General features: G+C 45.6%; 1 protein-coding gene and 1 pseudogene across 3 annotated transcripts in view; one reads left to right on the forward strand and one right to left on the reverse strand.

Moving 5' to 3' along the window:
- The window catches only part of LOC126278314 (transcription factor AP-2-epsilon), a 750640-nt gene that overhangs the window by 104122 nt on the left and 622910 nt on the right, over nt 1–23608 (forward strand). The window lies entirely within an intron of this gene.
- On the reverse strand, nt 19030–19147 carry LOC126279773 (5S ribosomal RNA; annotated as a pseudogene).

A 23608-nucleotide genomic window follows, 5' to 3' on the forward strand; every position in this document is an offset into this window, starting at 1 on the left:
CCACGCTCTATTCCTCGTATACCTTACATCTTTTGTTACTTCGACAGCAACCTTTCAGCTACTTTTATCTTCCTTTACTTTCTTTCTGTATTATTGTTCTATTTTCTTACTAAATACACTTGAAAAGTGATGAATCGTCTTTAGACTCACGTTCTACATCTGAAATGCCCAGCTCCAGTTTTCTGTCGTCTGTTGGTTTCACTGCTCTTCACTTGTATAGATTACGAACACAGTTAATCGCAAACAAGTACAAATACATCACTTAGCGCCCCAGTAATAATGATTTAGGAGACAATCTGATCAGCCGCCTTTGGCTGTTTGCAGACGATTCTGTTGTTTATCCTCTAGTAAGGTAATCAGAATATCAAAACCAGTTGGACAATTTAGATGGGATATCTGTGTGGTGCGAAAATTGATCCTAAATAATGAAAAGTGTGAGGGAAATCAGAGCTCGCACAGAAAGATATAGGTGTGGCTTTTCCGCCATTTGTTCGAGGGTGGAGTATAGAGAATTAGTGTGAAGTGCTAAAAGGAATCCGTTAAACTTCGGTTACACGATAAATCAATCAAATAAATCAAATCAGATTCAACTAAGCACCTCGAAACTACAATTACGAACAACTTAAATTGGAAAGAACAAGTAGAAAACGTTGTTGGGAAGGCGAACCAGAAACAGCGTTTTATTGGCAAGACACTTATCTGCTAAGGATCCCAGACCGCGCAGCTGTACTCCAAAAGAGCGTGGACAAGCGTGATTATAGGTGCAACAGATCTACTAAAGAGACTATCTACATCACGCTTGTCCACGCTCTTTTGGAGTACAGTTGCGCGGTCTGGGATCCTTAGCAGATAAGATTAATGAAATACATGGAGAAAGTTCAAAGAATAGCACCACGTTTTGTGCTATCGAGAAACAGGGGAGAGGGGGCACGGACGTGATACAATATTTGGGGTGGACATCATTAAAACAGAGGTGTTACTCGTTGCGGCGGGACCTTCTAGCGAAATTTAAATCACCAGCTTTCTCCTTCAAATGCGAAAATATTTTGTTGACGACGACCTACACATGGAGAAATGATCATCGTATTAAAATAAGGAAAGTCAGAGCTCGCGGGGAAAGATATAACTGTTTGTTTTTTCCGCGCACTGTTCGAGAGTGGAATAACAGAATTATTGTGAAGGCTGACTGATGAACCCTCTGTCAGACACTTAAGTGTGATTTGCAGAGTATCCACTTAAATGTAGGTGTAGATGTAGACATGATGGTAACATTGGGCGCTAAGGAAGGAAGCCTTTACACTTCAATGCTGACCAACACCTCGAATATTTTCGTATATAAAATTCCATGATCCTTAAAAAAATTATACATTTGACTTACTCGCGGTATCAGTATTTCCTACGAATGAATTTACTCGTAGTATTCATTTTCCATTTTTTCTCAATTTAAATTTGAAGACAGCCATCAAGTAATATGGACCTCGCTTGCTATATGAATTTGTTCAGCTTTTTCATCTTCCAGAGTAAACCGCAATTCCCTCTGTCCACACTGGCGTCAGTTGGCGGTTTAGTTCGCGTGAACTATTGTCAGTTAATAATTTTCTCGTGCATGAACCAGTACACATCGGTAAGTACCTCCTGGCAGAATGGTTAACACACACGTTGCTGCAGCTAAAAAGTAAATCAGAGGGTCGTACGTTGCAAGTGAGAACACGCTTTCGAAACGAATGGGAAATTCTTACCGCACCGTGAGCAATTTGTCCGTCTCTCCTACGCGCATTGGATTGGCCAGAACAAATAATTTTGCCGGCGTGTGTCTAATGAGGCCATTGCGTAGTGGCTTCTCCCCCAAAAGTGAGCGCAGGTGGGGCGCACTTGGGATCATCCTCCTGCAAATTGTGGGGGAACCTTACCTCCCCGGCCGGTCAGTTGCGTGGGCTGAAATGAGCCAACCAAGAGAGGCGCACAATTTTGGACGCCTACTCCGCGACCTTCAATTACCCTTACGGCAACCACTACTCCATTCATGTCCTGGCCTGACTAGCATACTCTGATGATAGTGCTGCGCATCCTGTTTGCTTGCAGCGTAATAAAACAGCTACGAGTGGACGAGTCGTTTGTCGTAGCATGTCTTGCGTTCCACTGCAATGTTGTACCAAGGAGTAGAGCAGGACAGAACACACAGATTAAAATTTAACTGGCAGTCATTTCTGAATATGTATTCTGATACATCACTTAGAACCACTGCAGTGCAGTATGAATACACACACTGCGCCAATTTTTTTACCACACCAATATCGCAGCAGTAACTTTTCTTTTGTGGCGTAAAGGCATCTGCCCTTAGTCTAACCACCTAGGTTCTAACTTATTTTATAAATAATCTTTACACTCAGATGATACACTATAAAGTGATCGAATCCCTCGGTATCGAAGGGTTCCTAATATATATTAAACTTGATCACATCACGTTACCCAAAATGACTAAATTTACGTAATTGCTGTAGTTCATAGTGTTTCAGTTCTCAAAAAAAAAAAAAAAAAAAAACTGGCTCTGAACACTATGGGACTTAACTTCTGAGGTCATCAGTCCCCTAGAACTTAAGAACTTAGAACTACTTAAACCTAACTAACCTAAGGACATCACACACATCCATGGCCGAGGCAGGATTCGAACCTGCGACCGTAGCGGTCGCGCGGTTCCAGACTGTGCTTCAGTTTCAATGACCACAGCCGGCCGATGTGGCCGAGCGGTTCTAGGCGCTTCAGTCAATGCCATACGCTCTTTATTTATGCCGGCACTGTAGCTCGGCGTGTTCGGTCAGAGGGCTGCGTTCCGTCTGTAATCAAAGAACTGAGTCAAAGAATCAACGATGAACTTGAACGGATGTCTTGTGACGTCCGCCCAGACTAAACGCAACGAACAATATCGAACAAAATGCCTCGGGCATGGATGTGTGTGATGTCCTAGTAATTCTAAGTTCTAGGCGACTGATGACCTCAGATGTTAAGTCCCATAGTGCTCAGAGCCATTTTTTTTTCAATGACCACTAGCAAACATGGTTGCATTTCTGGAAGAACTGATAGAAAACTTTTTAGGTCACCGTTGTGCCTTATTGTGTGTTCCCTATCCAAAGAGGACAACAATACAGAATGCACAATGTTTGCCACACTGTTTCTACAAGGAGAGTTCCTTGTCTTTTCTTCTGGCAAACACACGATGCTCCACACGCAAACACGCACTTAGCTCCTGGAGCTCGTCAACTGGGCTGGAAGCTCAGCATCTGCGAGACTAGGCGGGGTCTCGCCGTCTCGCCGCTGGCTAATTCCGTGCGGCGCGGCGCGGCTCTCTGTCCAAACTGTTTACGCAGGGCGGGAGGGCCTTTCGGATTAGGCGGCAGCGCGGACCGGCGGCCGGCCAGCGGGCTGGCTGGCACCGCATCAGCCGCCAGCCGCGGTCACCGCCTAAACGCGCGCCGACGTGTTAGCCGGATGCCGCCCACCGCTTCCGGCGGCCCGACACTCTTGTTTGCAGAATCGAAAATAGGCGCCGGCCCGCCGTGTTTGTTGAAGATGACCGCAGGTCTCACCCACTTTATATCGCCGCACACTACCGATAGTCAACATCCCGGTAGTCGGTCTTCCTTTCCTGTTCTCAGACCCATTCATAATGATTTACGGAATAAAAATCCGGAAGCCATGTCGTGCTCTCCAGACAGGCGTTGTGGCTGCTGGCCCTAAGCGCCCATGCATCAGTTTCACGTGGGTGTGATCCCCAATCACTGACCAGCCCGACCGTCACACATTTGTGCTTTCATAATTATTTGGTGACACCTGAAGACGAAGCTTTAAGCCTCGAAACCGGTCGTGGAATTAATTTAGAAAATTACTAGCAGCTGCAGCCGATTTTTGTTCTATAAATACATTGTACAGAAACCAGATAGCAGTTACACTACTGCAAGTTGAAATAAGAACACCGTGAATTCATTGTCCCAGGAAGGGGAAACTTTATTGACACATTCCTGGGGTCAGATACATCACATGATCACACTGACAGAACCACAGGCACATAGACACAGGCAACAGAGCATGCACAATGTCGGCACTAGTACAGTGTATATCCACCTTTCGCAGCAATGCAGGCTGCTATTCTCCCATGGAGACGATCGTAGAGATGCTGGATGTAGTCCTGTGGAACGGCTTGCCATGCCATTTCCACCTGGCGCCTCAGTTGGACCAGCGTTCGTGCTGGACGTGCAGACCGCGTGAGACGACGCTTCATCCAGTCCCAAACATGCTCAATGGGGGACAGATCCGGAGATCTTGCTGGCCAGGGTAGTTGACTTACACCTTCTAGAGCACGTTGGGTGGCACGGGATACATGCGGACGTGCATTGTCCTGTTGGAACAGCAAGTTCCCTTGCCGGTCTAGGAATGATAGAACGATGGGTTCGATGACGGTTTGAATGTACCGTGCACTATTCAGTGTCCCCTCGACGATCACCAGAGGTGTACGGCCAGTGTAGGAGATCGCTCCCCACACCATGATGCCGGGTGTTGGCCCTGTGTGCCTCGGTCGTATGCAGTCCTGATTGTGGCGCTCACATGCACGGCGCCAAACACGCATACGACCATCATTGGCACCAAGGCAGAAGCGACTCTCATCGCTGCAGACGACACGTCTTCATTCGTCCCTCCATTCACGCCTGTCGCGACACCACTGGAGGCGGGCTGCACGATGATGGGGCGTGAGCGGAAGACGGCCTTACGGTGTGCGGGACCGTAGCCCAGCTTCATGGAGACGGTTGCGAATGGTCCTCGCCGATACCCCAGGAGCAACAGTGTCCCTAATTTGCTGGGAAGTGGCGGTGCGGTCCCCTACGGCACTGCGTACGATCCTACGGTCTTGGCGTGCATCCGTGCGTCGCTGCGGTCCGGTCCCAGGTCGACGGGCACGTGCATCTTCCGCCGACCACTGGCGACAACATCGATGTACGGTGGAGACCATACGCCCCACGTGTTGAGCAATTCGGCGGTACGTCCACCCGGCCTCCCGAATGCCCACTATACGCCCTCGCTCAAAGTCCGTCAACTGCACATACGGTTCACGTCCACGCTGTCGCGGCATGCTACCAGTGTTAAAGACTGCGATGGAGCTCCGTATGCCACGGCAAACTGGCTGACACTGACGGCGGCGGTGCACAAATGCTGCGCAGCTAGCGCCATTCGACGGCCAACATCGCGGTTCCTAGTGTGTCCGCTGTGCCGTGCGTGTGATCATTGCTTGTACAGCCCTCTCGCAGTGTCCGGAGCAAGTATGGTGGGTCTGACACACCGGTGTCAATGTGTTCTTTTTTCCATTTCCAGGAGTGTATAAGAGTCGCGGGGCGTGAAAGGGAAGCAGCGGTTGGGAAGAGAGTGAGACAGGGTTGTAGCCTCTCCCCGATGTTATTCAATCTGTATATTGACCAAGCAGTAACGAAAACAAAAGAGAAGTTCGGAGTAGGTATTAAAACCCATGGAGAAGAAATAAAAACTTTGAGGTTCGCCGATGACATTGTAATTCAGTCAGAGACAGCAAAGGACTGGGAAGAGCAGTTGAACGTAACGGATAGTGTGGATACAAGATGAACATCAACAAAAGCAAAACGAGGATAATGGAATGTAGTCGAATTAAATCGGGTGATGCTGAGGGAATTAGATTAGGAAATGATACACTTAAAGTAGTAATGGAGTTTTGCTATTTGGGGAGCAAAATAACTGATTATGATGATTCGAAGTAGAGAGCATATAAAATGTAGACTGACAATGACAAGGAAAGCCTTTCTGAAAAAGAGAAATTTGTTAACATCGAGTATAGATTTAAGTGTCAGGAAGTCGTTTCTGAAAGTATTTGTATGGAGTGTAGCCATGTATGGAAATGAAACATATACGTAAAGTAGTTTCGGCAAGAAGAGAATAGAAGCTTTCGAAATGTGGTGCTACAGAAGACTGCTGAAGATTAGATGGGTAGATCACATAACTAATGATGAAGTATTGAACAGAATTGGGGAGAAGAGTTTGTGGCACAACTTGACTGGAAGAAGGGATCGGTTGGTAGGACATGTTCTGAGGCATCAAGGAATCGCCAATTTAGTGTTGGAGGGCAGCGTGGAGGATAAAAATCGTAGAGGGAGACCAAGAGATGAATACACTACGCAGATTCAGACGGATGTAGGTTGCAGTAAGTACTGGGAGATGAAGAAGCTTGCACAGGATGGGGTAGCTTGGAGAGCTACATCAAACCAGTCTCAGGACTGAAGACCACAACAACAACTACAAATACATTAAAGAGCCAGAGGAATTGGTACACTTGCCTAATGTCATGCACGATCCACGCTAGCACGCACACTTGCTGCCACACGACGTGGTGTGGACTCGAGTAATGCCTGAAGTAGTGCTGGAGGGAATTGACATCATGAATCCTGCAGGAATTTCCATAAATCCGTAAGAGTACGAGGCTGTGGAGATCTCTTCTGAGCAGTATGTTGTAAGGCATCCCTGATTTGCTCAAAAATGTTCATGTCTAGGAAGTTTGGTGGCCAGCGGAAATGTTTAAAGTCTGAAGAATGCTCCTGGAACCACTCTGTAGCAACTCTGGACGTGTGGATTGTCGCACTGTCCTGCTGGAATTGCCCAAGCCTGTCGGAATGCACAATGGACATGAATGGATGCAGGTGACTAGACAGGATGCTTACGTACATGTCACCCGTCAGAGTCGTATCTACTCAGATCAGGGACCCCGTATCACTCCAGCTTCACACGCCCCACACCATTGCAGAGACTCCACCAGCTTGAATAGTCACTTTCTGACATGCAAGGTCCATGGATTCATGATCTTGTTTCTGTACCACTACACATCCAACTGCTCAATACAGTTTGAAATGAGACTCGTCGACAAGGCAACATGTTTACACTCATCAGCAGTCCAAGTTGGAGTCGACAGGCCCAGGCGAGGCGTAAATCTTTGTGTCGTGCAGTCATCAAGGGTACACGAGTGGGTCTTCGACTCCGAAAGCCCATATCGATGATGTTTCGTTGAATGGTTCAAATGGCTCTGAGCACTATGGGACTTAACAGCTGAGGTCATCAGTCCCCTAGAACTTAGAACTACTTAAACATAACTAAGCTAAGGACATCACACACATCCATGCCCGAGGCAGGATTCGAACCTGCGACCGTAGTTAGGCGGTATATCTCGGAATTAATTGAAAACATTTTTAAACTTTATTTTATTGTTTCATTCTCAGTTTTATCTATATTATGATAGTCTCTTACATATCTCACGAACTACATATCTGTTGCCTCTATATGACAGTTTTTTTTTTTTTTTTTTTTTGTTACTGTCCATGATATGGAACTGTACACAAGAGTAGGTGCAGCCACAGCTTAATAGAATTGCATTTTGGTTTCCTTTCTGGTCCCCCCCCCCTAACGTTCTTCCAATTGTTCCACAGATGGTATGAAATTTGTTAACCTTGTTGTCAATCTCTTCGGCATAGTTGACACTAGTACCACATGCTAGATAACTGGAGTGGAACACCTCTTTTAACCGAACGAGATGGCACATTGGTTAGCACACTGGACTCGCATTTAGGAGGATGATGGTTCAAACCCATGACCGGGCATCCTCATTTAAGTTTTCCGTGATTTTACTACATTGCATTAGGTAAATACCGGGATGGTTCCTCTGATCAGGCACGGCTGACTTCCTTTCCTAATCCGATGGGACTGATGACCTCGCTGTGTGAGCCCCTCCTGAAACCAATCGACCAACCATGCCTCTTCCAAAATTCTCTCATTTATTAGAACTTTCGATCTGACTGGGTTCTTCCCTTTGTCTTATTTGCAGATATAGTTAAATTGTAATATTTAATTTTGGCTCTTTGCAAATTATTGTCTGTTTCCTGTATAATTATCGGTTTATTAGCAAATTATAGAGTAATTAATGGTAGGCCAGGTCCTATTTTAATTCCTAACTGTACTTCGTTTTTCCATATCGTAACTAGATTGTCAGTGGATGATAGACTACACAGTTGTCGAGTGCCTTGGTTTACAAAAATTTCATCCGTTTTCGCATTTACATGTAGACTCTATACGGTATTAATAAAGTATTTAAGAAAATTTTTATTTCCAATACTTTCCACAGAAGTGGTCTTTTTAGGTTATCGAAGATGTTAACTAATTTTTACAATAATTTGTCTTGTTACAAATATTTTATCATTACACGAATGTCCCTTCCTGTAGCCGAAGTGTTCTTTTTGAAATTATTGCATCAGCAGTAGTTTGCGATCTGTAACTAAGAATTTTCCTGTGAACTTAAATGGTTCAAAATGGTTCAAATGGCTCTGAGCACTATGGGACTCAACTGCTGTGGTCATTAGTCCCCTAGAACTTAGAACTACTTAAACCTCACTAACCTAAGGACATCACACATATCCATGCCCGAGGCAGGATTCGAACCTGCGACCGTAGCAGTCGCACGGTTCCGGACTGCGCGCCTAGAACCGCGAGACCACCGCGGCCGGCTGTGAACTTAAATAATGATAGTAAATAATAATAAATATAATTACGAATAACAATACTATATGTTGTGTGTATTGTGTATAAAAGGGGGGGGGGCATAGCAACGACGGAGAGGCTTCGTCTCGCCAAACCCTCAGTGGTACACAACCCCACAACAGGCCAAAGCAATCCACTCTCCGGTCGGTATGGCTTTGCGGTTCTAAGTGCTTCAGTCTGGAACCGCGTGACCGCTACGGTTGCAGGTTCGAATCCTGCCTCGGGCATGGATTTGTGTGGTGTCCTTAGGTTAGTTAGGTTTTATTAGTTCTAAGTTCTAGGCGACTGATGACCTCAGAAGTTAAGTCTTATAGTGCTCAGAGCCATTTTAAACATTTTTGATCAGTCCACTCACCGCCGCCCCACACCGAACCTAGGGTTATTGTGCGTTGTGCGGTTCCGCCCCCAATGGACGTCCCCCCCCCCCCCCCTCCCCCCGGGAAAGTGTCATACCAGACGAAACGAGTGTAACCCCAAATGTCCAAATGTTTGCGTGTAGAGTAATTATGGTGTATGCATACATGGAGACAGTGTTTGCCCACAGGTTGTCTGGCACACCGGACCTCGACACTAACCCACCGGGTGGATTCGTGCCGGGAAGCAGCGCGTTAGATCGCACGTCTAGCCGGGCGGGCTATATTATATGTTAATATAGTATATTTGAAGTCGTCTTTAGTATTATCAGAAACGAAAGAACGAAATTAAATGATCGTATGCTACTATTGGGCTGGAGTCCCTGTCTGGGGCTGTTCGGACGCGTGGTGCAGTTGTTTCTGTTTCACGACACTTCGGTGATTTGCGCGTCTTTGTGGTGAAGATGACATGAAATGATTAGAACAACGTAATAGGCCAGTCCCCGAGCGAATAAAATCTCAGAATCAGCCGACGCGACACCGCCCTTTATACTTGCGGGGCCGGTCGCTGTGGCAAGCGGTTCTAGGCGCTTCAGCCACCGCTACGGTCGCAGGTTCGAACCCTGCCTCGGGCATGGATGTGTGTGATGTCCTTAGGTTAGTTAGGTTTAAGTAGTTCTAAGTCTAGGGGACTGATGACATCATATGTTCAGTCCCATAGTGTTAGAGCCATATGAACTTTTTTTTATACTTGCGGGTCTGATACTCGTGACACCTAGCGATCACTTCCGAATTACGTTGACGTAACGGGATACTTTTGATTATTTAGTAAATTACACTCGGTCTGATATTTCGACAGTCCTGTGAAACTCACCCTCACCACAGGTCGGAGCGAGACTGTAGTAGCTTGCTAGGTAAAAAGTAAAGTGATCAGTGGCGGTGTCTGTGGACACAGCGTGTTCGTTCGACAGTTGGGCGGTGTCGCCCGAGGTGAACTCTGCAGTGGGCGTGCGCTGCTAATTGGTTGGCCACGCCTAGGGGACGTCGTTTCGTTACCAGCTGTTCCTCCGGACACACACACACACACACACACACACACACGCACACACACACACACACACACACACACACACACACACACACAGACAGAGAGACTTAACGAGCAGTGAACCACCTTCTTTACTGTCGGCGTTGGTTCTAAAACAAACCGCGTCGCCTTGCATTCTCTCCGTCAGTTGCAAACACACTTAAATAGGTCCAGTGGGAGGACGGAGGGCAGTGTCGTTTATGAATTCGTCCGGTCATCTTATTACCTCCTCCGAACGGCACTCTCACGCCCAGACAGTAAAGTCTGTGTTATTTCGCACTTAATATTACGTCTTGTGCATTTTTACGATGGACTAATAAAGTGTGTAGTCGAAGAGGTTCACTCTTTAAACTAATTACGCTTTTCTACCACTGTCTAAACATTATTGGTTGTCTACACGCTGGGAAGGATAATTCTCTATCTACCCCGTACCATGAGTTGTGTGTCTTGAAAGCTGACACACCTAATTGGTAAGATGGTGGATTGGTAAGCAGGGCACATGGGCTACTGGACTGGAATGCTGACCCCCACTTGAGGATAAAAAAATTTATTTTCACCACGTTAATCAAAACACAGCACTGCTTACAACATAATTATTAATTACTATTTGCAAATTGCGGTGATCTACACCGATCATTCAGTTGTATAAAAGCAGTGAGAATAATTAAAAAAAACTTAAAGAAAAACAAACTTATGGTCCCAACTTTAAATTAATAAAAAATTACTTTACACAAATATAACCTTAATACAACTACAGATCTGAGATCACTAGAACACAGCCGACTTCTTCCCAGTAGCATGAAGGACGCCGCCACCCATGACACCGCTTCTGTCGAAAGAAAAGCACGAGGCACTACGGAGAGCCTGGATTTCGGTCCAGGACATCGCGGCCACACCAGTAAGTCACCAGGACATGAAGGGTAGATTACCCGCGTGAACGGTTTCTTTAACGTGAAATTTAAAACATCGGCTTTCGTTTCGCTATCTTGACCTGCCACACCAGAGAGACTGGAAGCGTTAGACCCACTTAACGATTTTATATGCTGTTGTTGTTGTTGTGGTCTTCAGTCCACAGACTGGTTTGATGCAGCTCTCCATGCTACTCTATTCTGTGCAAGCTGCTTCATCTCCCAGTTCTTACTGCAACCTACATCCTTCTGAATATGCTTAATGTATTCATATCTTGGTCTCCCTCTATGATTTTTACACTCCAGGCTGCCCTCCGATACTAAATTGGTGATCCCTTGATGCCTCAGAACATGTCCTACCAACCGATCCCTTCTTCTCGTCAAGGTGTGCCACAAATTTCCCTTCTCCCTAATTCTACTCAGTACCTCCTCATTAATTATGTGATCTACCCATCTAATCTTCAGCATTCTCCTGTAGCACCACATTTCAAAAGCTTCTATTCTTTTCTTGTCCAAACTATTTATCGTCCACGTTTCACTTCCATACATGGCAACACTCCATACAAATACTTTCAGAAAAGACTTCCTGACACTTAATTCTATACTCGATGTTAACAAATTTCTCTTCTTCAGAAACGCTTTCCTTGTCATTGCCAGTCTACATTTTATATCCTCTCTACTTCAACCGTCATCAGTTATTTTGCTCCCCAAATAGCAAAACTCATTCACTACTTTAAGCGTCTCATTTCCTAATCTAATCACCCGATTTAATTCGGCTACATTCCATTATCCTCGTTTTGCTTTTGTTGATGTTCATTTTATATACATAGCGCCATCTTTTACATAGTAGTATAATTTTCTTGGGTTCTCTGCCAAGTCTTTTCTTAAGGTATGGCAGTAGTAGTAGTCGCATGCTTTGCGCATCACAGGCGCACGAATCTCTGCTAAACTTTGCTTGTCGTCATTTGCGCATTCTCCTTTGAACTGAGAGTGCAACAGCTTCCGCTTCCCCGCATTTTCCGAATCTCGTTATTGAATCATGGTGGATTTTTTCCGTCCTTAATCCACATACCACGCGCATAATTTTCCACACCACGATTTACAGTCTTCCCACAATTCCTCTACGTCCATGTTACAGTAACTAAGTGATGGCAGTTCACTATAGAAATGAGATGCTATCTACTACTTTCGCGTCGTTTGCCGATAACTGTCACGTCATTCCAAACAATTTCCTTTTCTTCCAGTTGATTATTCTGACCAAACTTCCACATAAAATTGGGGCAGCTTACAGGATAAATTTTACTATTCACTTACTTATACAGAAGGTTTTAACTTTCTTCACTAAGTACGGGGTGACACACGGGAGATGGACGGTTTTTAATGAAATAATACTCAGCCAACTTTAAAATATAATGCATGTTTTTTTTTCATAAAATCAAAGCTCATTATTTGCCATTTAAGTTAACGAAGTTTTTTTGTGAAAAATAATGTCGTCAAGGTGATGTCCATCATTTCTAACGCAGGACTCAAGTCTCGTCTCAAAATCCTCCATCACACGGACTAAAATCTCTGCAGGGATGGCAGCAATTTCTTGAATGATTGCATACTTCAACTCGTCCAAATTTCGTAGTTTGTGGTTACAGACACAGTTCTTAAGGAACCTCCACAGAAAAAAAATCACATACTGACAAGTCGGGAGATCTGGGAGGCCAAGGAACATTGCCAAAACGTGAGATAATCCGGCCAGGAAACATGCGTCTCAAAACTCTCATTGAAGTGTTTGCGGTGTGCGATGTTGCCCCATCCTGCTGGAACCAAACGCGTTTTAAAGGAATCCGTCGTCTTCTTAGTTCTGGTTTCAAGAATGTTTCAAGCATACGAATGTAACGAACCGAATTAACAGTAACTGTGGCCCCGTTCTCTTCAAAAAAATAAGGTCCAATAATGCCAACAGAGCCAAGAGCATACCAGACTGTTACTTTTCCTGAGTGTAGAGGGCGCTGGTGGATAATGTGTGGATACTGTGGAGCCCAGTAACGTAGGTATTGCTTATTCACGGTCCCATTTAAATGAAAATGAGCGTCATCGCTCATCAATAAAATTTCATTTTCCATCGATCCCAAAATCACTTGCATTCTGTAAGCGAAGTCTTCTCGTACAGCAAAATCAGTTTCCTTAAGTTGTTGGACAATGACCATTTTGTAGGAATGAAATTTTGATTCTTTATGCAAAATTCGTCTAACCGATTCACGGCTGATTCGTAACTCACTAGCATGACGTCTAGCTGGCCATCCTGGGCTTCTGACTGCCGCTTGCCTTACCCTTTCAACATATTCAGGTGTCGTTATTCTGCGTCTCGGGCCAGGATGCTTCTTATCCAGTATGTTTCGAGTTGATCTGAAGTTTTCCACCCATCTGAGGATTGTGTTACGGCTCGGAATTGCTCCATGTCGACCCACATTAAACAGCACACGAAACAATCGCTGCGTAGTAACAATCGGCTCACCACTTTTCACGAAACTGTCATAGACAAACACTCGACGTTGCAAGGCCCATTGCTCCATAGTGACTGAGTAATTGAAATGGCGTCTTGTGTGGTTCAGAACTATCCCCGCCACTACCACTTCGCACCACCGCGCCCTCAGTACTACGCAGTTCAAAATCGTCCGTCTCCCGTATGTCACCCTGTAAAAATGTGAGGTTGTTCCATTTAAACAGGGTGTTACAAAAAGGTACGGCCAAACTTTCAGGAAACATTCCTCACACACAAAGAAAGAAAATATGTTATGTGGACATGTCTCCACAAACGCTTGCTTTCCATGTTAGAGCTCATTTTACTACTTCTCTTCAAATCACATTAATCGTGGAATGGAAACACACAGCAACAGAACGTACCAGCGTGACTTCAAACACTTTGTTACAGGAAATGCTCAAAATGTCCTCCGTTAGCGAAGATACATGCATCCACCCTCCGTCGCATGGAATCCCTGATGCGCTGATGCAGCCCTGGAGGATGGCGTAACGTATCACAGCCCTCCACAATATGAGCACGAAGATTCTCTACATTTGGCACCGGGGTTGCTTAGACAACATCTTTTAAATGCCCCCATAGACGAAAGTCATGAGGGTTGAGGTCAGGAGAGCGTGGAGGCCATGGAATTGATCCGCCTCTACCAATCCATCGGTCACCAAATCTGTTGTTGAGAAGCGCACGAAGACTTCTACTGGAGTGTGCTGGAGCTCCATCGCGCATGAACCACATGTTGTGTCGTACTTGTAAAGGAACATGTTCTAGCAGCACAGGTAGAGTATCCTGTATGAAATCATGATAACGTGCTCCAGTGAGCGTACGTGGACGAAACTAAAATGAGCTTTAACATGGGAATTAAGCGTTTCCGGACACATGTCCACATAACATCTTTTCTTTATTTGTGTGGGAGGAATGTTTCCTGAAAGTTTGGCCGTACCTTTTTGAAACACCGTTTATACCGGTGAAGCAATGATGGAAATAAAAGAAGGGTTCAACAGTGTGATTAGAATTCAAAGTAAAGGGTTTCCGGTGATACGGTCAGCCCAAAATATTGTAGGCAATTGACAGATCGCACTTACCTCAGGAAATATAGGACACATGTGGACAACAAAGTCAAATGTAACACCAGTTTTCGTCTCTCACTCCGGTCGGAATTCCCTTGTCAGTTTTCGGCGCATCGGCCGGATTTGGCCAGAATGCCGCTCCTATACATCAGACTGTTTACAGTTTCGTATCTGAGGCGGCGATCTCCGGTGTCGCAATTTTTAGCGGCCGACACCGGCGTCCGGGCGCAGTGCGGTGCGGGGTGGAGCGGCGGCAGGCGGTCGGTTATGAGTTTGGGGCCGAATTGTCAGGAGGCAGAAATTTAGTGAAGCACACAGCGGCCGGGTGGCGCTCATTAAGGGAACGCCGACCAGTGAAATGTGGTCCGCAGCGGCCGTCCATAAATAACCGCCGCCCGCCGGCTGGTAACGAGCCGCGCTTATTGGAACCGCGGGCGCCGTCCACGGCCGCGTCGTCGGCGACCGCCGTCGCGGGGACTCTCCGGGGAGGCTGCCGACGCTGCGTGGACAGTTGGACGATAACTCGTCCGAGAGCTGGGAACCGTTTCTACAAAACTGTCTTCTGCTCTGTTCCATGTGCCAGACACCTTTACAGGATATGTCGACCTGGAAAAAGCGTTCAACACTGTCAAATTCTGAGGGAAATAGGGATAAGCTAAAGGGAAAGACGGGTCATATACAATATGTCCAATAACCTGAAGATGAATTACATGATTTGTTGAATGGAATGCACAGTCTACTGTGTACAGAATAAGAAAAAAAATGGTTCAAATGGCTCTGAGCACTATGGGAATTAACATCTTAGGTCATCAGTCCCCTAGAACTTAGAACTACTTAAACCTAACTAACCTAAGGACATCACACAACACGCAGCCATCACAAGGCAGAGAAAATCCCTGACCCCGCCGGGAATCGAACCCGGGAACCCGTGTACACAATAAGGACTGAAAGTGAATCGAAATGAGAAGTAGCAAAATCGAGAACTGCGAAAAGCCTAACATCAGGATTGCTGATTACGAAGTAGATGAAATTAAGGGATTCTGAAACCTAGGCAGCAAGATAACGCATGACGGACGGAGCAGGAAGGACACAGAAAGCGGTCTAGCACAGGCAAAAATTGCATTCCTGGCCAAGAGATACCTACTAGTGTCAAACATTGGCTTTAATTTGAGGAGGAAATTTCTGAGAATGTGCGTTTGGAGCACAGCACTGTATGGCAGTGACACAGGGACTATGGGACAACCATAACAGAAGAAAATCGAAGCATTTGAGATGTGGCACTACAGACGAATGTTGAGAATTAGGTAGATTGATAAGGTGAACAACGAAGAGATTCTCTGCAGAAATCGACGAGAAAAGTAATGTATGGAAAATACTGTGTTGTGTACATAGTTCCGCGTCGTCAGCGCGCACACAACTTTCCCACTAGAGCGCGCCCCGCTAAGCACAACAGCTAAGGCGCAGCGCTCGTCCGTCTCCGCCCTACGAGATGGCGCTGCCTTAGAGACGCACCAAATTCTGCTTCCGCCGATTCGCATATTAATATATAACGCAGCCAATGAGATTGCTGCAAAAGTAGAACCTTTTCTCCTCAGAGATCACACTCACGCAGTGATACAGGAACGCGCGAGGTATTATAACGAGTGTACATACCTCCGATTACTCAGTCTGCAGCAGTATGTATCAGTCTGCATTTGTCTGCACCAGTCTGTACCAGTCTACATTATTATGTATCAGTCTATAGTCAAGTTTCAGTCTGCACCTAATAAGATTATCATATTCCTGTACATAGCCATGAGGATAAATGTATAGACACTTTGTGAAGTATCAAAGATATGTGAGAATAAGATTAACGTACCAAGACCAAAGGAACTTCAGATTGTCAATTTTAAAAAGGATCCAGAATCAAGTTATGTAATGTCTATGCTTTTCATTATTTTAATAAATGCGTGTGAAAATTAATCAAGTTCTGTTTAAAGGTGGTCACCATCAATCTGCTACTCTAAGCATGCAAGTGGCATTTCTATCGTCTGACCTAACGGCAGAAGATACACACCACGATAAGACCACGGACCTATTGCTGACACTCGCCTACTTCGTTAGAGCGACAAGTCAAATAATCTGATGGTGTGTGTACCGAAGGTCTTGCGCTATTCACACCACACACTGGCAAGAAGAACAGTCAGGTTGCTAGGACAACTGTTAAGACATCAGGAAGTAACCTCTGTGAGAGGTATCTGTAGGAGGTAAAAACTGTAGAGGAAGACAGATATTGAAATACACCCAGCAAATAATTGAGAACGTTAGTTACAATTGCTACTGTGAGATGAAAAGTCTGTTACAGGCGATGATATGGAAAACAGGTATATAAATAACATCTTACAAGGGCAGCAATAGAATGTTTGCAGTTTTATATATACATGGAACGTGAAGTTCAGAACCCAAATATGTATCTCTTACAACAGTTCGATGCCACTCTCAAAAATTCTCTCAACTCTGAAATTTTCCAGCCCTTCTTTAATATGCTACAGCAAGGTCGTTTTGTCTCGACAGATTGCGTGGTTATGTGGTAGAAATTCGCTTGGCACGTAGGGATATGAGAGATGAGATATGCTGCGAGTATTTCATTCTCGCGGGCGTGAGATCGGAAGTGAGCGCGTTACATGGGATCCATTTTCTCGAGATCGGAGGCAGATAGAGACCTCCTACCAAGTCTAAACCAAAATTCAACATGTTAGCTAAATTTCATACGCAGCAACATATGGTATAATACTCACCAGACGCAAAATCATAGCGACCCCTAATTTTCGTTGCAAACTTTTTGAGTTTGGCGTTGTGTATTACTAAAATGTGTACATCACAATAAGAATGTTCATTAGCGATTTGATGGGCACTTGACCACGAAGCTGACATGTAACGCTAAAAGTAAGGCAAAAATATAATATTATCAGTGAATAGTTTCTGTAAAATCGTTTGTCAGCGCAGAACGTCGCCAGTCGGCACGTGCGAAGTACTGTGTACGCGTCGCAATATGCGCTGCACCCGCGCGACCTGAGTGGCACTTGCTTGTAGTGTCGTGTCACGTCACACGTGCTATACGCGTCTCAATTTGCGCCTAGCCTTATGCCTTAAGTACGCGACACTACCGCCATCTGTACACGTGCATATCGCTATCCCACGACTTCACACATCAGTGTAAAGCCCATTACCTGGTCCACACACACACACTAAGGTGCCGTGACTCGGGCATCATAGCACGTGCTCCTGGATGGTGGGTCACCGTCCTTTTACCCCGCGCCATCCCTATCCGCCCGCAATCAGCCCAATTCTCCGGAGCGCGCTCCCCGCGGGGCGGTCGTGTTGAGAAGTGCCTTTCATACCCGCCCGGCTCGGCACGGCTGCCACCGACAAAACATTAGGCGGGCGACGCTCCTCACCGCCACTCGATCGGTAATTATTCTCGTTCCCCTCCTCCCCGCTCTCCAATTCCTTTTTTTCTGAAGTGGTAATTAAATTTATGTTGTTGCTCCAGTCATTACAGCCCTTTGATTGTTAAGGAGCCGTGATGGTCTGAAATATTGTCTCCCTTTGTGCGCTTTGTTTCTGGCGCGGGTTACCGGGCGCACAAAGCAATATATCTCGGGCGCAGTACCTTTGTTCCGGCCAGCGGCGCGGCTAATATATTAGTCACCTGTAGAGCTCCGGCCGCCAACAGGATGTGATCCAGTCCCACCCGTCACAAAAACAAACAAGAGCGGCCAACTGGCGGACCCCATCGAGATCTGCGTCGGCGGCCTATCTACTGAGCGTGTTCAGCCACCGCTTATTAACTACGGCGGAAATACAAGTGAGCGTCTCATACCATTCACTGCTCCTTGTCGTGTGGTTGCTCGAGAAGCAGTCACAGGCGGGCTGCTAGATTTGTTACCAGTAGGTTCGAACAGCACGCAAGTTTCGTCGAGATGCTTCGAGAAAAATGGGGATAGCTGGAGAGAAAACGACGTACTTTTCGAGGAACTCTACTGAGGAAATTTAGAGAACAGGAATTTGAAGCTGACTGCAGAGTGATTGTACTGCCGCCAACACACATTTCGCATAAGGGCTACGAAGATAAGATACGAGAAATTTGGGCTCATACGGAGGCCTATAGACGGTCGTTTTTTCCTCGTTCTATTTGCGTGTGGAACAGGGAAAGATGTGACTAGTAATGGTACAGGGTAGCCTCTGTTAAGCATCGTGCAGTGGCTTGCCGAGTACATATGTAGACGTAGAAGCTTTATAGTTATACAGATCACTCCATCTACAGGCCACAAGTGGCCCATCGGGACCATCCGACCGCCATGTCATCCTCAGAGGAAGATGCGGATAGGAGGGGCGTGGGGCCAGCACACCGCTCTCCCGGTCGTAATAATGGTATTCTTGACCGAAGCTGCCACTATTCGGTCGAGTAGCTTCTCAATTGGCATCACGAGGCTGAGTGCTCCCAGAAAAATGGCAACAGCGCATGGCGGCCTGGACGGTCACCCATCCAAGTGCCGACCACGCCCGACAGCGCTTAACTTCGGTGATCTCACGGGAACCGGTGTATCCACTGCGGCAAGGCCGTTGCCATAGTTATACAGACATATTTCTCAAAATCTGTCCACATGAGCAATAGATTCTGGAATTAATTTTTCATTTTGCAGCGGAGTGTGCGCATTTTTAAGTTCCCAGGAAATTTTAGAACAGTGTACACCCCACTGCAGAATAGAAGATCTTCTCTAAAGCCTAGGCATTGGCTAAACTATTTCTTCATAGTTTCTTTTCATCGACTACAATTAGTCCAGTAGGTAAGTGCAGGAGATCCTCTGAAACTCTTTTTTTATTGACATTTGAGTAATCTCCGTACAGCCATCCTCGTAAATAAATCATCATGAAGTGCTGTAAAGTTACAACTGAGCGATCGACATACCCCTGTGTATGTCAGAAACATCTGTACCAGGTGGGCTTACCGATAACCGTATCACTCCGTATACGATCAGATGAATTTAATTACAGGTGTCACGTAAGGGACAGTTTCATATTCAATCTATGGATCAGGGATGGCCCTAACATACGCGAATCGTAGTAGCTGTAATCCACAAAATGATAAAAACAGGGAGTTAGGCAAACTACAGAATGAAACATTGGTCACTATAAAACTCTATTTATTACAAGTCCCTGTAAACTTCAAACTTAACACAAGTGAACAAAGACAGGAGTATTAACATTGAGTATTAATATAGTTGTAATTGGAATTAAAATATCAATACCTTGCCGGATATCAGATAACGAGCCTGAGGTGAATACATTAAGGTCAACACAGCACTTGGTGAAGCAGCTATGTTCGCGGTAGTCGCACAGTGGCTGCCAAATATTAACCAAGGAGGAAAGAAAGAACTACAGGAAGCACCATGGGTACACCCACTATCTTGCCTGAGCATATGTAGTGCTCGCGATTGCTAAAACAACGTGCTTCAGTTAAAACTGTGAAATGCCTAACGTCAGTATGTGGTCTTCGCATGCCTCCTACAACGTGGTTTGCGAACCTTGCAACTGCTCATCGGACTTAGCATTACTGGCGCAGCCGGCCAGAGTGGCCGAGCGGTTCTAGGCGCTACAGTCTGGAACCGCGCGACCGCTGCGGTCGCAGGTTCGAATCCTGCCTGGAGCTTGGATGTGTGTGATGTCCTTATGTTAGTTAGGTTTAAGTAGTTCTAAGTCTAGGGGACTGATGAACTCAGAATTTAAGTCCCATAGTGGTCAGAGCCATTGGAACCATTTGTGTGTTACTACCGAGGCGGCGACTATAACTTCGTCGGCTTTGTGTGTTCTACGACGATTGCGTTTCCTTGTGCTGAAATTTCCAAATTAGTTGCGAAGCTGGTTTCTTGGCAGAACATCGCTCTCTGTAGTTTAGGCCCCATCGCGAACGAGATCATTAGAGACGGAGAACAAGCTCAGATTAGGGAAGGATGGGAAAGGAAATCGGCCGCGCTTCAAAGGAACCATCCCGGAATTGGCCTGAAGCCATTGGGGGAAATCACGGAAAACCTACATCATGATGGCCGGACGCGGATTTCAACCGTCGCCCTCCCGACAGCGAGTCCAGTGTGCTGACAACTGCGCCACCTCGCTCGGTCTCGTCGACTTCTCTCCAGACCGCAGACCTGCTCTGGTTTGGAATCTCGAGATAAAAATGGGCCACCATTCCTCCGTAGACATTGAGACGTACTGAATGTCTTCCCAGTGAGTTTAGGCAGTCATAAAGATGAATTGTGGCCACAGCCCTTATGAACGTCCACTAATTTAGGTGCTTCTGATGAGACGGAGGTGGTCAATGGCGAAATACACTAATTTGAAAGGTCCTCTTAGAAAAATCAATGAATTACTGTGCTGGTAAACCACTTACGTTTTTTGCTTTTCAAACAGCTGAGCAAAACTGAACGTACTCAGACATTACTCCATTTACTTATTCTGATCAACACTAAACTGACACAATATATTTTTAGCACAACGCATTCTGACTTTTAATAATCCCTACAAAAGAATGGCCCTGACTAACAATAACCTATAACTTTCATGAATCACTTACCTCACAAACATCTACGTTACTCAAACTACTGCAATACAGCGAGCGCCTCTACTGCCAGGTATATAAAGGATTCAAACTACTGAAGGCACTAACTATAGAGAACAAACAATGTATTTACCTTAATAGTGTTCAAAAGTCATTATGTTACAAAAAGGTACGGCCAAAATTTCAGGAACCATTCCTCACACACAAAGAAGGAAAATATGTTATGTGGACATGTGTCCGGAAACGCTAACTTTCCATGTTAGAGCTCATTTTATTGCTTCTCTTCAAATCACACTAATCATGGAATGGAAACACACGACAACAGAACGTACCAGCGTGACTTGAAATACTTTGTTACAGGAAATGTTCAAAATGTCCGCCGTTAGCGAGGATACACGCATCCACCCTCCGTTGCATGGAATCCCTGATGCGCTGATCCAGCCCTGGAAATGGCGTATTGTATCACAGCCGTCCACAATACGAGCACGAAGAGTCTCTACATTTGGTACTGGGATTGCGTAGACAAGAGCTTTCAAATGCCCCCATAAATGAAAGTCAAGAGGATTGAGGTCAGGAGAACGTGGAGGCCATGGAATTGGTCCGCCTCTACCAATCCATCGGTCACCGAATCTGTTGTCGAGAAGCGTACGAACACTTCGACTGGAATGTGCAGGAGCTCCATCGCGCATGAACCACATGTTGAGTCGTACTTGTAAAGGCACATGTTCTAGCAGCACAGGTAGAGTATCCCGTATGAAATCATGATAGCGTGCTCCATTGAGCGTAGGTGGAAGAACAAACGAAAATGAGCTTTAACATGGGAATTAAGCGTTTCCGGACACATGTCCACATAACATCTTTTCTTTATTTGTGTGTGAGGAATGTTTCCTGAAAGTTTGACCGTACCTTTTTGTAACACCATATATATATATATATATATATATATATATATATATATATATATATATATATATATATTTGACCGTACCTTTTTGTAACACCATATATATATATATATATATATATATATATATATATATATATATATTTGACCGTACCTTTTTGTAACACCATATATATATATATATATATATATATATATATATATATATATATATATATATATATATATATATATCAGTTCATGACATCCAGTCTTACAAATTTACTCTCTCTGATGGACACACGTCCAGATCATCCGCTCTCAAAACTCCGCCATCTCTCTCCCCTCTTCCGCCACTGCTGGCGGCTCACCTCCAACTGCGCAACGCTACGCGCTGTTAACAACCAACTGCCCAATACTGCAATAGCGACAACAATGCAAACCAGCCACAGACTACAGACAGCACAGCCAGTAATTTTCATACAGAGCGCTACGTGGCGTTACCAACATAAAAACAGCCTACTTACAAATTGAACGTGTCTGGTAAGGCTAAAGTTCTGCAGAATTGTATGTTGGCGCCCGTGCACAACATTTTCCTCTCGCCTTTCGTGTGGCTGTCAGTCCTGAGGAACCGGCGCTTCGTCAGGAGGCGAGTTCGGCCAGCGCGGCCGCGCCGGGCGTTGCGTCACTCAGCGTCAGAGGCGGGGCGGCAGCTAATTGTGCGGCAGGTCCTCGGCTGAGCAAGCGGTGCGGCACGCGGCGGCCCGCGGGTTCAGCAGGGTCAGCCCGCCGCCCACCGCCACGCGACCCGCGCCGGGCCACGCCGAGGGTCAGCCGCCCCACGCCGCTCTGCCCTGGTCGCCGCCTCACCTGGGCCGCCTGGCATCTCTGCACTGCCCAGCACACCGGCAAACGCTCAAGACTACAACACGCACAGCCATGAACAGTTGAAAACTTTAGTCGGACCGAACAAGTCAACTCCTGGGCTAGAAACTCAGTCTAACATAACAGTCGCGACGCTTCGCCTCGATTTTGTTGCCAGCAGCGCCCCAAGCGGCCCGTAGGTTGAACTGTGAGTTCGGCGCGATCGTGAAAGCGAATAGTGTTTGTTTATTTTGATTTACACAATGGTTTTTACCATCGGGAGCGTTTGTAGCGCAATAAATTACAGCAGCAATAGCAAGAACACACCACAGGTGTCTTTTTTTTAGGTTTCGTAAGATCCTGAGAGGTATATACCATCATGTTTCTAAACTGTATCGTCAGGATACACTTGCAAACTGTATGTGTATAAATGATGAATGTTTCGTTTTAGGAGCAAAAATGGCTAGTTAATAACAGACGAGGAGACCTTATTAAGAAAGTCCCGGTTAGGTTTTGTTCGCTACATTTCATGAACGCAGACAATAACAAACTCGTGTGGAATGCAGTACCCACTCTGTTTGACATTCCAAATAAGCCACCTCAACTGACGATGAAGAGGAAACTGCCACAAAGATTCGACACTCAATCTAAAGCTGTAAAACAGTCAAATGACACAGAAGGAGCCAGTTCAACTCTCCATGTAATAGTGCCAAGTTCGTGAGAATC

The sequence above is a fragment of the Schistocerca gregaria genome, chromosome 6 (genome assembly GCF_023897955.1).
Source record: "Schistocerca gregaria isolate iqSchGreg1 chromosome 6, iqSchGreg1.2, whole genome shotgun sequence".
Lineage (NCBI taxonomy): Eukaryota > Metazoa > Arthropoda > Insecta > Orthoptera > Acrididae > Schistocerca > Schistocerca gregaria.